This window comes from Dermacentor andersoni, chromosome 6, assembly GCF_023375885.2.
Source record: "Dermacentor andersoni chromosome 6, qqDerAnde1_hic_scaffold, whole genome shotgun sequence".
NCBI lineage: Eukaryota > Metazoa > Arthropoda > Arachnida > Ixodida > Ixodidae > Dermacentor > Dermacentor andersoni.
Genome location: NC_092819.1, coordinates 20,996,150 through 21,010,993, shown reverse-complemented (window position 1 = coordinate 21,010,993; position 14,844 = coordinate 20,996,150). Strand labels below are relative to the sequence as shown.

General features: G+C 45.4%; 1 long non-coding RNA gene across 1 annotated transcript in view; it reads left to right on the top strand.

Moving 5' to 3' along the window:
- The first annotated feature begins 987 nt into the window (after positions 1-987).
- Positions 988-14,844, top strand: part of LOC129382254 (uncharacterized) — a 123,030-nt gene continuing 109,173 nt past the window's right edge. Inside the window, exon 1 of the long non-coding RNA XR_008610356.1 lies at positions 988-1,172. This is a non-coding gene — a long non-coding RNA (uncharacterized lncRNA). The remainder of the gene's footprint in view (positions 1,173-14,844) is intronic.

Below are 14,844 nucleotides of genomic sequence, written 5' to 3'. Positions count from 1 at the left end.
GTGACGGGACAGACCAGCTCTTCTCTCGACGGACACCTACAGCCCGTCGAAGCAAGTGCACCTCCGTGTCAACTGCCTCTCAATACCGTCAGTCTAAACACTGCGTTCGTTCTCCCTCACTCATTGATTGGAGGAAGAGCACCATAAACATTGATGTGGATAAATACCCGCTTGGCAGGAACGCGAAGAATACTGAGCCTTAGTTAAACTTACCTGTGCTTTTATTTTGGGGGGCACCTTTGATGTTTTATTTCACTTCATTTCATTTTATTGTCCTTAAAGACCCCGCGGGGGTGTATCACATAAAGGGTGAACTACAAAAATTTGTACAAAAATTATCACATAGTTTTAACGCGAAAAATGATTAGTTACATTTCCGTAGCCGAGGCAATCACTTCACTCGGAGCAAGAGGTTCAGTAAATGGTCGGTAGGCAAGTCTTCATTTTATGGTATACATAATGCTGCACATTTCTGTTCCCCATGAGGCACAAAATACATTACTTCGATGATGATCCACATGATGCGCGTGTAAAGATACAAGGTCTTTGTAACGATTCCTCTCGGTCGATAATAAAGCGAACAGCTTCCCAGACGGGCGATCGGGCCGATATCGTTGTTCGGAGGGCGCGTTCGCCGCGCGCGGTTCGCCGAGGGCCTGCCGACTTCGTCCGTCGCGCGAAGTCGGCGCGGTTGCCTATCTTATTACACTAAAAATCATTGTCGATGGTTTCCGTGCAATCTTATTTCTTTATCACACACCGTTCAAGAACGGCCGACGTTGGTGATAACGTTGGTGAAGCACCGCTCGGACCTCTGCCGAAGCGTGAAACGGGAATAGCAGTGAAATCGAATAGTTACATTATCCTGATCAGAAACGTCTTTGTCGCGTTATATGTAACTTGTTATCGCACGCGCCTTTGCACAGACGTCACGTCTGATGCCAAAGGGTTGCCAGTCGGGCCTCCTACAGCAGTTACGTCGCAGCATTCGCAGCGCCTGGATGAGTAGCCGATACAGTCTGTTGTCGCGGCAGTGGCGGCATGTGTGCTGTGAACGCGACAGTTTTTCTACCCGCATGCTATCCCCAAGTGTTCGTGTGGACAACCATCAATACTACTCTATCTGTGACCTCAATTCGCGCAAGGGTTTCCCCTTTTTCTGAAGCTGACAGGTAGGATTATTTATTCCCATTTTCTTGTAGCGTGTGTTTTATCGTAAGCAGAATTGGACTGCCGCAGTAAAAGCACGTTCGCAATGGCGAGTGAAAAGTTCGCGCGACGAACCGCGACTTGGATTCGATGAAGGAACAACTCACGGGGCCAGGTGGTAAGCCCGGAAGGCGTGACCTGCTAGTGAACAGCTTAAAATTCTCGAGCTTGACGCCACTCACATCGAAGCAGGGAATTTTATATATTTCTGTCGAACATAATACACTTAGTCATTTGTATCCTTCCCGAGACGCCGGAAGTCAGCTATAGCAGGCGTAGCAAGTTATTTAGGGCCCTCAACCACCTCGATTGTGTGCGAGAAGAAATTGACGGGAAACCGTCGGCTTTCCTCAGCACCCGGTGAAATATTGTATAGGGTGATCATTGTCAAGTTTTGTGCATTAAAAAAAAAGAAAATAGCCTGTTGCCGATAACATAATTCTAGTCCTTGAGCTGGATTATTCAGAGAGGCGGACATTACTTGCACGAGAAATCGCAACACAAATTGAACTAATTAACAAAAATCCCCCAAGTATCTTTTTAATTAATTACCTTACGGCGCATATTGCAATTTACGAATTGTAGCCGGTCCGTTTGCAAGGCGTATCCACTTGGAATGAATTTCCAGAATGACACCAGTTTGGGGACACATGATATCAAACTTCCTGTAAAAATGCACTGTTCCACTTACTTTTTTTACCAAAATGCTATTTTATGCATTGAAGTCAAAAATTAACTGGGACGCCCATGTATTTCGTTCCACGCTTCGGAAAACATTGTTGAAACTGGTGTCATCCGGAAATTTATTTCAAGTGGGTACGTGTTGCAAGCTCGCCGGTTATCATTCGTAAATTGCAATGTGCCGTAACGTAATTGGTTAATAAGTTAAACACAGAATGTTTCTTAATTAGATGAATATGCGTTTCGATGTCTCGTACCAGTAATATTCGCCTCTTCGCATAATGCAGCTCGAGGACAAGAATTATGCTATCTGCCACAGGCGATTTTTTTTTTCCATAACACTTGAAAAATTATCACCCTGTATAACGTTAGCTTGACTTTTACTGCTCAGCCAAGAGCATACATGCAGCTGCTCAGCAGGGAATTTAGTGTGCTTGCTTAGCACAGTCGGTCATGCCAGCAGTGGAAAGCAGAATGCTACCAAGGTCTTTCATGCTACCCGTTTTTCCCGCCACTGAGATTTGAGCGTAGCCTCAACTTGGCTTTTTTTTTTGCATGACGTGTATTCCGCGTCTCTGGGGGCCGCCTAAAGCCGCATTCGGCGATTGCCACACACGCTGTCAGCGGCACTGTGTGACACGGTGGCGGTAGTGGCGCCGTTTGCGGGAAAGCGCCCAGAGCGTCCACGTAATTCCCATCGCAATAGAAGAGTGGACCTTTTGCTGCGCATTACGCGTTTCTTCTCTATAAATACCGAGAACGAGCGCTAAGCAGATTTGCGACCTTAAACTAAGGCACAAATAACTGTTCCTTAGAAAAAGAAGGAAACAGAAAGAAAAGCTTTACCGAGGTCTCTTTATGCCATCGCATTCCAAAAGACAAAATTCACAAAAATAAAACTGGTCGATGCTCCCTCAGTCTGTCTTTCACCGGACAAATGGTGCGAAAACCAAGATCTTTGTCTTCGTCAGAGAAATGGATCTTACACGAACATGCAATCACCAATATTGACATGCAGCGCATTCTGCCACCAAAAGGAACGCAAGCAATGTGGACACCATTGTAGCATCAGATAAACAGAAACGAAAGTACAATACAGGAATCAAACGCGCCTGCTATCGGAACCAATTCCTACTGCTAGTGCTAGTTTGAAAAATGCATTCCGCACGGCATCATATAAATGCCTTCTTTTGCCTTTTTTTAAAGGCAAATACGACGTTACTTCGGGAGCATTTGCTCTGTAAATCCTTTCTTTCGTGTATTGGTGGGCGGGAGTGCAATTTTGGTCCGCCGCGCCATTCACGGTATACGGAGACGATTCCCGTTTGACGGCGGGGTTGTTTCTAGCGGGCTCCTGACGGCGCAGTGTGACACGCCTTTTCGGACGTGCGTTTTCCTACGCTACTTCCCATCAATTCCGTGCAGCATTATGGTAAAGTCGAATGTGGCCCGAGTCAACCAGTCTATCAGGGAGCCCCGTGGCAGTCCTTTGGTCTCTTCCGTGGCGTACGCAATCGCGCCAAAGTTTGCAGTCGCTGACAGTAGTCAATCTATATCACGCTGCAAACGATTATGTCGCGCTGTCAGACTCCTTCAATTATAGTCAGGGCTTAGGGGTAGGCTATTTTCTCATGAACAAGCCCAGCTCTGTTTGCTTCTGCTTTTTTCCACAACAGAAGACGCAGTTATGGGATGTTTAGGTCGTCGGTGCGTCCGTACATATACCGTGTCCCCCTCTCTCTCCCATAAAAATATAACACTTTAACATACTCTTAAGTGGATGAAGGCGAAAGCCTGCGCGCTCACAGAGATTCATCAAATTACTTGATTATTCATCCGAAAGCCTTGTTACTTCATATTACTTGTTTTAACTTAATTAGCTTCGCCTTAATTAGCACCGACAGTCATAGGTTCCATTCCCACCAAAGGTCGTGGGTACGAGTGTTTTAATTAACTATATATTAATTAATTGTTTATTAATTCTGTAGAATTGCAGATCAATTAACTTTACATTAATTAACACCAGAGGTCGTGAGTGCGACTCCCATCAAAGGTCGTGGGTTCGAGTGCCTTAATTCAGCGTATCTTAATTAATTCTGCCTCAATTACATTTATCTTAACGCCAATGGCCGTGGGTGTGACTTCCACGAATTATTGGGGGTGTGAGTGTCCTAATTAACTATATTAATTACATGTACCTTAATTGAGTTCGTCTTAATTATCACAAAAGATTATGGGTTCGATTCCCATCATTTTGGTGCCATTGAATTTTGTTGCCATAACTCCGGATGGTCACTTTTTCAACCCGTGAGCCATTAAGCCTTTCGCCTTAAGAAAGAACACGAACGTGTTGCATCTATACAAATACAAAATAAAATGAAGTGCCTACAAAATATTAAATTACGGTAGAACCCATCTCACGATGGCTGTCGATGGTAATGCGGTTAGTATAGAACCAATATAGCGACATACTGTATTACTGCTGTCACCTATCTGCAGTGGTCATTCTAAGACTTCCGTTGCTTCGACTACATGTGATATACAACGTCTCCAGTGTCGGCGTAGTGTGCTGTCGTACTTGCTTGCCATCACCGATGAGTATAATGATTATGACTGTGATGATGACAATATGATGACGATGCCGTGGCGACGATGGAATGACGACGTAATGACATATGTAGAACGACAAAGGCATGACGACTGTGGGAAGGTTCTGAAATGATGATGGTGATGGTCACAGTGGAATGAGGCTTCTGAAGTGATGACGATGGTAGAACCACAGCCTGACGACGACGGCATGACAACAATGATATGATAACGAATGTGTAACAACGATGGCGTGGCGACAGCATGACGCGAGTAGGATGACGAAGTTAAAGTGACGACAATGGAAGGACCATGGCGGCATCATTATCATGGTATGACAACAAATGCTTGACGACGAGGCAATGACTCCGATGGATGACAACGGTAAGAAGACAGTGGTATGGCGACGAGTCTATGAAGACGATGGCGTGTCGATGACTGTATCACAAAAACTGTATGGCGACGATAGCATGATGACAATGCCATGATGAGAGTTACTTCACGATGCTGGAAGGACGATTATGGAACGACCATGATAGTATCAAACTGCTGTGGGGGTTAGGCGGCTGTGGTATTGCGCTGCTAAGCTTCAAGGTCGCGGGATTGAATCCCGGCCGCGGTAGCCGCATTTCGATGGTGGCGAAATGCAAAAACACCCGTTTCCTGTGCATTGGGGGCACGTTAAAGATGTCCTGGTGGTCAAAATGAATCCGGCGTCCCCCACTGCGGCATGCCTCATAATAAGATCGTGGTATCGACACTTAAAACCCCAGAATTCAATTTAATGGTAGCATAACGACTACGATCGCTTACCTAGTGGCCCAAGCTGTAGACAACTTGGGCCAGTAAGTCAGAGGAAGTGGCTAGAAAAAGGGATAGGTTCAAAACGGCTGAAGTAGGCAAATAATTCTCATCACAATAAAGGAAACAAACTATGGTTGATCCGTCTTTTATAGCAATCTTTAGAACACGAAAGTGAAGCGTGTCTTCACAGAAGCTGTTGCGTGTTTGTTTCGTGAAGTCCACTGCAGCGAATTAAAGGCGCATGAGTTACGGGTCGGAGACCGTGTTGCAGGATTGCTTCGCGCGCGGCGCCGTGTTGGCGAGCGGCGTCCTGCTGCCGAGGCATTTCGGCGACGGTACGAGCATTTTCGTCCGGCTCCGTAGTGTCTTGGGTAGCCAGTTGAGTTGCGACGTGCTCAGTTTCAGGAATGCGAGTGGCAGAGTTCGCAGCGTGCGCAGCGAACGCGCTCTGTTTCACGTTTGCATGTCTCTCGCGGGACCAAAGCGAGATTCGCCCGTCGACGTCGTTGCCTTTCTGCGCTGCTTAGTGCAGCAGTTTCCTTAGTTGGTGTCGTCGCTAGCGAAGCAGTAGGTGGCGTGTAAGCACTGCTGATGCATGTTGAAGCTGCATTCTGTACGCGACTAGGCGTCACAGGCTGAACCATGTGCGGAAACTGCGTCGTCATCTCAGCAAAAGGCCTACACCACCTACTCCAGGCTACACCGCGTTGGAGCCTCCGCTACGTTGAGACTACTGAAGCGCTCCCTGTCGGCGCTCGTTAGTGTCATGATGCAGTACATCACTGCTTTTACATGGCCGTGCCACCTCTGTCAAGAGAGAGTATATTTTACGCATTCGCGCCGACGTCACATCCGCTACGGGAAGTTGATGGTGGTCCCCGGCAAAAAAATTATTTCGTGTTATAAAAAGCATGCTTATATTATAGAAAGCTCCCACAGAATCTTGATTTTATTATTGTTGATACGAGTTTGAACGAGATGGTGGCGCTTCAGCGGTGCCGGCTGCTCCTAATTGCGGGGCAAAAATATTCAAGATAATAAAAGCGCAAAAAAGACAACTAAAAGCAACGGATACAATCTTAGAGCAGAGACTTTTGCGAAGTTCCACGAACTAGTAAATGAAGGCAAGCAAATAGATTACAAGGACTCGCCCAGAACTCACAAATCGACAGTTCATAAATAAGCGAAAGTACTCATGTCGTTGTCAAGCTATCTCATATTGTTAATCCAGGAAAAACACGGGGAAGGCGGGAGATGGAAATTCAAGACGATGAGCGAAACGAGAACAAGGTGAAAGTAGGAGCCAATGTTTCGACAAGCAGACTTGTCCTTGAAGAAGACAAGTCCACTCGTCAAAACGTTGGCTCCTGCTTTTACCTTCTCGTTTTGCTCATCGTCCTGATACTGTTAAATCAGACATAAGAATCTTCTCAAGGGGCGTTGTTTCTTCTTTTGCTTTTGGTCTCTTATTTTTTTGTTATTTAATGTAAGCTTTCTTGTATATAATGAAAACACTAACGAACCCACTTTTTTTACATAGTGAAGCAAGAAACATTGACCACACATCCCTCAATGAGCACGGCGCTGCACTACTGATGTGGCTTACCTGCTAGAAAGTTATATAGAATGCGAAGGCTGCGAAAAAGGCCTGCTACTTCGTGTTTAAACGTAGGTGGTGGTGGTAAACTTTATTGAAAGGGGGAAGGGTAAGGCTGAGAAGGATGAATAAATGTATGGCTGGCGCTACATTCAAATGTAAAGTGTGCTCCTCCACTTGAGGTAGCATGCTTAGGCCATGAACTGTTCGAGATTTTTCGAAGTTTTTCCATTTCGAACTCATTTTGTTTGTTAACTCACTTCTCCTAAATGAGTAGGCACAAGTGGCAGTCGATCCTTATTTGCTTCGCTCTTGTGGCCACCTCGTACTTTCCACTGTACTGCAGAATATTATCCTGGCCGATTGGGTCAGCCTCTTGCGATTTGTGCCTCAGATAAGAGGGTGCAGTGTTCCACCACTCGAAAGAAACATTCAGACGCAGTGATAACAGTGTTTTCTTCTTTTTTTTTAGTATGATGGCGAGGCGTAGTGATTCAGATGAGATTGAAATGCAAGACGTTAATGTGCATATATATAGGTGAACATTAAAAAACGCGATCTGATCAAAATTAACCCTGAGCCCTTGAATAAGGCATCTATGATTAGCACCACCGTTCAGTTGGGAATATAAACTCTTTAAATTATTTATTGTGTTCTCAGAGCATGTAAGAAACATATATAGTACGTCTTCCAGTTGTTCTACTGGCATCCTGTACACAAGCGTCCCTGGACTCAGAGCAGTTTTCTCCTTGCGTACTAACTTCATCAAGGCGCTCCCTATATTGCACCTCCCCTTGGGCTGAATTCATTTTCTTTAAGTGAAACCTTCGTACTGTCATCGTCCTCGTGGTGCATGGCGTGATTGGAACTGCACCTCAATTTTGTTGTACTAGAATAATGCACTTAACGAGTCATGGTTTCTCGAATTGCTATTAGAGTTCGCAGTGCAATGCGTTAAGCAAATATTAGAGGTTTTCTTTTTCGTATAAGTTCTCGGTTTTCCATCAAGATTCATTGTTACTGACGACGTACATTATAGACAATATGGGTCTTACAGCAAGGTACCTATATTAACGAGGCAAGACCGCAGTTAAATTACCTTCAATGTGGAGCACTATGTTGGTAGTTATTCCGCATACAAGCCATAAAAATAAGCTGCCGAATTTTCTGTGGGTGGACCATCCATATTTTCTTAATCTGGTGATCGTAGGAGCAAACGCTGCGATCAATTTTGAAGCCGAGATATCGAAGCAGGGTTTCTAGATTTCGAGCCTAAATCTTGAGCGAAAGCAAGAACGAGATTTCAATGTCCGAACCAAGCCCGCATTCAAAGTTTAATCTATAGGTTCACTGGCCTTTTCCTTTTTCCATGCTGTTCATGGAAACTTGACTTCCATGTCAACTTCTCGCTCACCAATTTTCCCAGCTATATAGCATTTCTTTGGCTCGACTATTTGTCACATTTGACAGACTGGACGCAATAGTCTGCAGCACCGGCTCATGTTGGGAGGGGTGTTTGCACGTCGCTATGTGCATGTCAACCGACGCAATGAATAAACACACTGACAACCTACTCAGTGTGCCGGAACCTATATATGGACCATACACTATGTGTTTGCCCTCAACACGTGCCCGATGAACAAAAGTTGCCCGCTTCTATCACCCTTTTCTAGAAACAGTTCCTGTGAGTGTGCGCTATTGTCACCCCTTTCTGGTGCGACTGCATATGTTTCAGGCCATGGAGGCGCTTCTCAAACGTTGAAATAGCGCACATTCGGTCTGTAGGCTTTGAGTAGAGCCGTGTTATCTGTACGGTATCTCTGTAACTCTTCCAGCTTGCTTTCTTTCCCAGTTCTCGTTTTGCTGGAGCATAACCGAATTACACACATCACCTATATGCTACACGCACCCACCGTACTAATTTCTCCAGATAACCGTGATTCTCTCCTTGACGGGGCCACTCAAGGTTCGCAGGTACAACGAACTATCGCGCTCCCTTTTGGTTTAGTGTGCTTCGAAGATATCGCTATGCAAAATAAGGTTGCGTTCAGACTAAAGCATGCAAGAACAGCATCGGCGACAACAGTTAAACAACTATTGGTAATAGACAGATAAAAAAGGTTCCCTTGAGTATCTAGGCCGTCGTATATATGTTCCTCTGCACAGAAAACGTTTGTCTTGTCGACTAAGTAATATCGCATTGACCGCCATGGTCAGTGATCAATCAACCCCTTGTGTACCCAGAGGAGCTTCTGCAGGTTTGCTCACGTTGCCCAACGATGGAGGTTAGGAAAAGTGATCCCGAGTTGCAGAACTAGACTCAAGCGCTAGAGAAAAGAGAGAGGAAAATGGAACACGTTCTCGTTTATTCTGCATAGCTGCGCAAACACTCCGCATAGTTCCGTGTAGTTGCGCAATCAGGCAATTTGCGAGGCGTTGCGACATGGATACGCATATTCGCCTGCGAAGGCTGAGTCGGTATCGCTGTATAGCTGTAGCCGTGGAAGTGATGTGGATGGATTACTCCTTGATGGTGTCCTTTGTAGCCGCACACATATTTAGGCTCACTGAAACGAGTGTTGCCTAAACTAACGTCACTCTGATGTAATAGTGCGATGGGAGAGTTTAGCTGCATATGGTACGTTGAGTTTTCCATCACAGTACAGTGCAATATTGCTATATCCATCTATGAAAGAAAGTATAGAATTTTGTTCATGATCAAGTATGCACTTCTAATATCCTTTCTGCTGCGTCAATCGCGTCTTCACAACTTTTTCAACCCCCCTGCTTCTTGGGTAACAACGTGCGCTGTGCTTTCGCCCTCCTCGAATTAATGAAAAACGCAAACCCCATCAGCCAATTTACTAGCTCAACACACTACTGAGAGCATTATCTTGTTTCTACAAAGGCTTAATTTCATCCCGTTCGCCAGAACCTTTCTAAGTATTTTTAGATTGTGCACAGGAGAAAAACTTCATATTATCCACTGCTTACTAATTTCTTGTTCTACATTTTTTCTCTGTGCCTAATTGAAGGCTTTAATATTGTGTCACACGAAGCCATTTTCGCATTCAGAAAGATTACATTATACGAACTTCCATACAGACGCTGAATTAGTTTAGCACAGAATAAAGCATGCTAAATGTGTTAGGCAACTGACTGGTCAAGCAGTGCGAAAATCGCGTTACAGCGTTATATGCATATTTTCGTTGACAAGTCCTTCAGTGCGGATTATTTGACCTCGTGATATTTCCAAACAGCAAGCTGCAAAGAACTTGTTTTTTTTCTGCCTCTCGCGGTGGCCGAGTGGATAAAGCATTCTGCTGCTGACCACTAGGCTGCTTGTTCTATTTCTTTTCGCGGCACCCGCATTGCGATATGCGATGGCATTTACGCTTTTGAGAAAGACTATTCCTGTTTTCTTGGTGGGCGCTGCGTTGAGCAGCGGACGTAGGAGCGGTATTGCGCTACCCCGTTTGCCCACCAATTTTGTGGAGAGGTAAGGCTTGACTATTTCTGGAGTCTCGGCACGCCCCCTCAAGTCGATTGAGAATCTTTGGAATTTAAAGTTCACCGTGCACTGCTTAGCTAGAGGCCACACGCGACCCTTGGGTTCAGCCCAGCTTTACCGAGGCTTACGTATGCCGACTGCTCTTGTAAGCGGCACAATACTGTTGTTACGTTAAACTTCGAAGGGCGGGATCTTTCTTCTAGATGGTAGTTACTTAGTTTCTACGCAAGCCGTGCATTCAGATCGCTGTTGTTTATAAAGTCATGCAAACCTGAATATATAGGTCACCGAAGTGCCCGGTTATTGCGACATACAAAAATTAGGCCAAGGTTGTTAAGAATGGTGACAAAGCAAACACAACGAAGTCCTCAAAGAAGAAAAGAGTAGCGAAGGAAGGAAACATTACGGAATATACCGGCGTAGTCTACCATTTCAGGCTGAAAGCGGCGCTGTGCACCTGTCGCTTATATTTGAACAGTCGGTTTTCAACTGTGGACGAGCCACACAGTCCTTTCGTTTCCTTTTTAGCTAGCATACTGCAAACCTCGAGACAGAAATTATGTTCTACGCAACGGAAATATTGCAATATAGCTGGACTACAGAAACAAAAGGCAAAATATTTCTAGACAATATAACTTTCAACTTAGTGCCATCTTTTGTTGCGTGAGTGTTAAGTACGGCATGCCTATGTCTCGCAGCATGTATGGTAAATGACAAACAACTTCCATATCGCGAGCGCCATCAACACAGGCATTGGATATTCCGTCGCGTACAGGCTGAGGAATGCTTTGTACACTCGCACGTGCCCTCAAGTCTCGCTGTTTGCCTTTAATGTACGCCCGACCTGTGCCTATCAGAGCTCGCAGTTTGCCGGAGAAGTGGGTCACTCAATGTTAACGATGTACTCGAACCTTTTCTCTGTTTCTTTTTTTCGACGTCATCTATCTAGGGACAGCATATTTAACGAAGCGGCAACGACGTGATTCTCTGCGAGAGAAAAACGCAGCACATCTCGACCACGTGCAGGAAGAACCAAACTGAAGAGGCGCTCCTTCGAGCTTCGCAATTCTGCGAGCGACTACGAGCTCAACCCATATTCTTGAGCTTTAGGGAACGGATACCTCTCCACTCGTTCTAAGCTGCAAACAAAGAACACGATTTCGAATGTGGATCTCGGCTGCGCTACCCGTTTTGAGGCCATGTACGGGTCGGTGGCTTCGCGGAGCACAGCTGCACTCTTCGCTGGATGGCTGCTTCACGCGCCAATAATGCGCAAGCATTTATATAATTGTTCGAGTAGGGCGGGATGCTCGAGGCCGCGCGCACGTTCTGCACCGACCATGGGTTTCTCTCGCACCGCAGAACGCTTAACGGTTCCTTGCACGAAGGTTGCAGAGTATTATGCACCCGTTCCCAGCTCAGCGCCCCCCCCCCCCCCCCCCCATCACTTCTCATCTCTGCATTCCCCAAAGCCAGCTGGAAATGCCGATGGGCGCGTCCTGGTTCTTTAATCCAGGCACTTCTCTCCACTAGAATATACAAATTTCCCGTCTGCTCTGCAGCGTAAGGGCCCGCTGAAAATCTCTCTCTCTCCCTATATCTATATATATATATATATATATATATATATATATATGTAGTAGGCCACGTGACTGCGCTGATTCGCTACCGCATTGCAGCGCTCTCAACCCCGCTTCGTGCGAAAGAACCGTGCGCGCGGACCGTGGCGAAGTGAGCGGCCGCGGCTCTAGGCATCGCGGCTTCGCAATGGGTCAGAATCTTTGACGGTGGCACACGGCGAGGAAGCACCGTCGTCCGTGATAAGCGATAGGCTCGACGCACGGTTGAGCGCGCTGCAATACGATAGGGCACGAGCGCAGTCAGGTGGTTTTATTTCATATTTCGAGTGCTTTCTTTAAACGGCGGAAGAAATCAACACGCAGCATGTACGTTGTCGCAAAAAATTGGATCGGTCGTTTTGAAATGTTCTCTACAACGCAAAGAAAGTACTTGGAACTAAAGTGAATATTAAAAATCTTGCATAATCGATCTTGGATAATTAACTAATTAGGCGCAATATAAAAAAATACACTAAGGAGCGCCACATGACGGCAAACCATATGTCATTGGTTACATTCAGTTGCGGTTAACCAGTTTAATTTTAAGTCCTTGGTTTAGGTTACGTAACACACCATGTATATACATGTATATACGCACCGTTTCGGTTGGTGTAGATCTGGCCGGCTGCTTAGCACCTTTATTTGGAATGCATGCACTTGACGTACGAGCGTTTGTCAGCTCAGCTCAAGGTCACGGGGTTTCGATTTCAAGTTGCAGTATAGCCGCATTCTGGCGGAGAAATAATAAATAAAAAAAAAAGAAACGGCCAGTGAAATGACATCTCTGCAAACTCAAAAGACGACCAGAGGCACATAAATCGTTTGAGTCTCGTCAATGCAGCGTCCGTCTTAGCCCGGGCATATACCTCGCAATCTTGCGAGGCTTATTTCTTCCACTTTCTTGGTTCACTTGGGTCGCTTTCCTTAGTAAATCTTGTTTGGCCGGGAAAAACAGATCACACGCACTGTGGGACTCGGTCTAAATCAAGCTGTGATTAGCCGGCAAGACGAAACACCGCATCTCGACGAGGAACGCGCTGCAGACATCAGCAACAATGATGCTCTCTAGATGTCATTTCGAGAGGCAATAACATAAGGACAATGACACGTCACACAGCGCCGCCTGTGAGCACAGCATCTAAACTTTTCGACGCAACACAGCTCTGGCTCGACAGCGCGTGCATAGCTCAAAGAGCGAGCATTCGGCAATGGACGCTCTCCGCAACAGGATGGCGCGAAAGCTCGTGCTTTAGCATCGGCAGTAAAACTGCGGCCGCCTAGCACCAACCACGAAAACGGACGACAGAGGCAAAGCAAGCTATTCGTTTTAAAAAGGAAGCAAGAGTACTCGTCAGGTAAATTCGCTGATAGTAATGTGAACGGAACTAGGATAATCGTAATTCTGCCCCTTTGCAAATAGTTTACAGCGTTTGACTGCCTCATAAATAATGCCTAGACTTTCATTTCTGTGACTATGCTTAAAGAAGGCTGAAAAAGGGAGATATTTGAAATGGTCCTCTAGCAATTGGGGGCATTCGCGCTGATTCAGTCCAACGTTTTACCTCGTCTGTTCTACTCTATAAGCAGACAAAATTAGAGGTAATGCTATTTAAACCCAACGCACGACACGTGATCTCTTTTGTACGCCTTTCCCATGCCATCGCAGTGGCCGACTATAGAACCTTTTACCACATGATGAGCAGCGAAGCGTCATAACCACTAAGACACTACGATGGATGTGAATCCGTCTGTCGAAACGCTAGCACCAAGCACAGGCTTAACCTTCTGTGCTGGCCTTGAGATCGACTTTCAAAGCAATTTCACGCGCGTAGCACGCCAGTCCACACACGCCTTCAGAGGAAAGCTCTCTGAAAAAAAAAAAATGAATAAAAATATGTAGACGTCATTCTCTTCTTTATCTATTCCTTGATTCGGCAAGCCATCCTAGTATCGCCAAATATTAGGACAACTTTAAATCCGAAGTCGAGAGAGTGCGCGGATTTTCGCGAAGCTTTGATCAACGAACACTTCAATCAAATGAGCGAGCGAGCGAAAGTCCTTGGACGCTGTGTGCGGGTAATGAGATTGGAAGTGCCAATCAGGCGACATGCTTTCTTAAGAGCTACTGCAATAAACCCATTGTCTAGAGGGCACTCATCTTGGGGTGAGGATGTTGTAACATGTCACCTTTCAACTCTCGTCATGTTGACGTTTATCTCATTAAATAAATCTGTGCCAAGCAGCACGCAAGTAAATAGCCGTTGTTTTAGCTTGGTGACGTCATGGGATTTTTTCAACTGAGTTCTTGGAGCGAATTTTCGAAATTAGAATGAACTAAAGAAAAAGGCGCCCAGGTCTTTTGCAAATGAATACAGAAAACGAGTCATTGAAAGAAATAACTTAGTTGTGGAAACCACATGCGCAGTACACAAATTTTTTGTTTTGTATTGGGGACAAAATGTTTAGAATATAAACTCACGCCTGATATAAACTTATAGTACGCCGTCGTTTCTAATGAAGGAGCAAAGATACATGGTACCGTAATACATTGTTTGGATATTAACTTTCTATTCACACTCCGTTGGCGTAAGAGGAGAATTCCTTCCACTCCAAACTCAATGGTTATCATGTGACCTGGAGCATTTCTTGAATGCACATAAGGCGTGGATTCTACAACGAAGGCTCGAGCCCCTAATTGCAGCTTGCATTTCATTTACTTTATTTTTGTGTTCTTTTACTGCGTTCGTATTCTTAGGATACTTCATGAACATACCGGGCGCTTTCTACCCTTGATAAAAAATAACGTTTAAGTTTCACCGAAGCTGGGTGGAATCAAA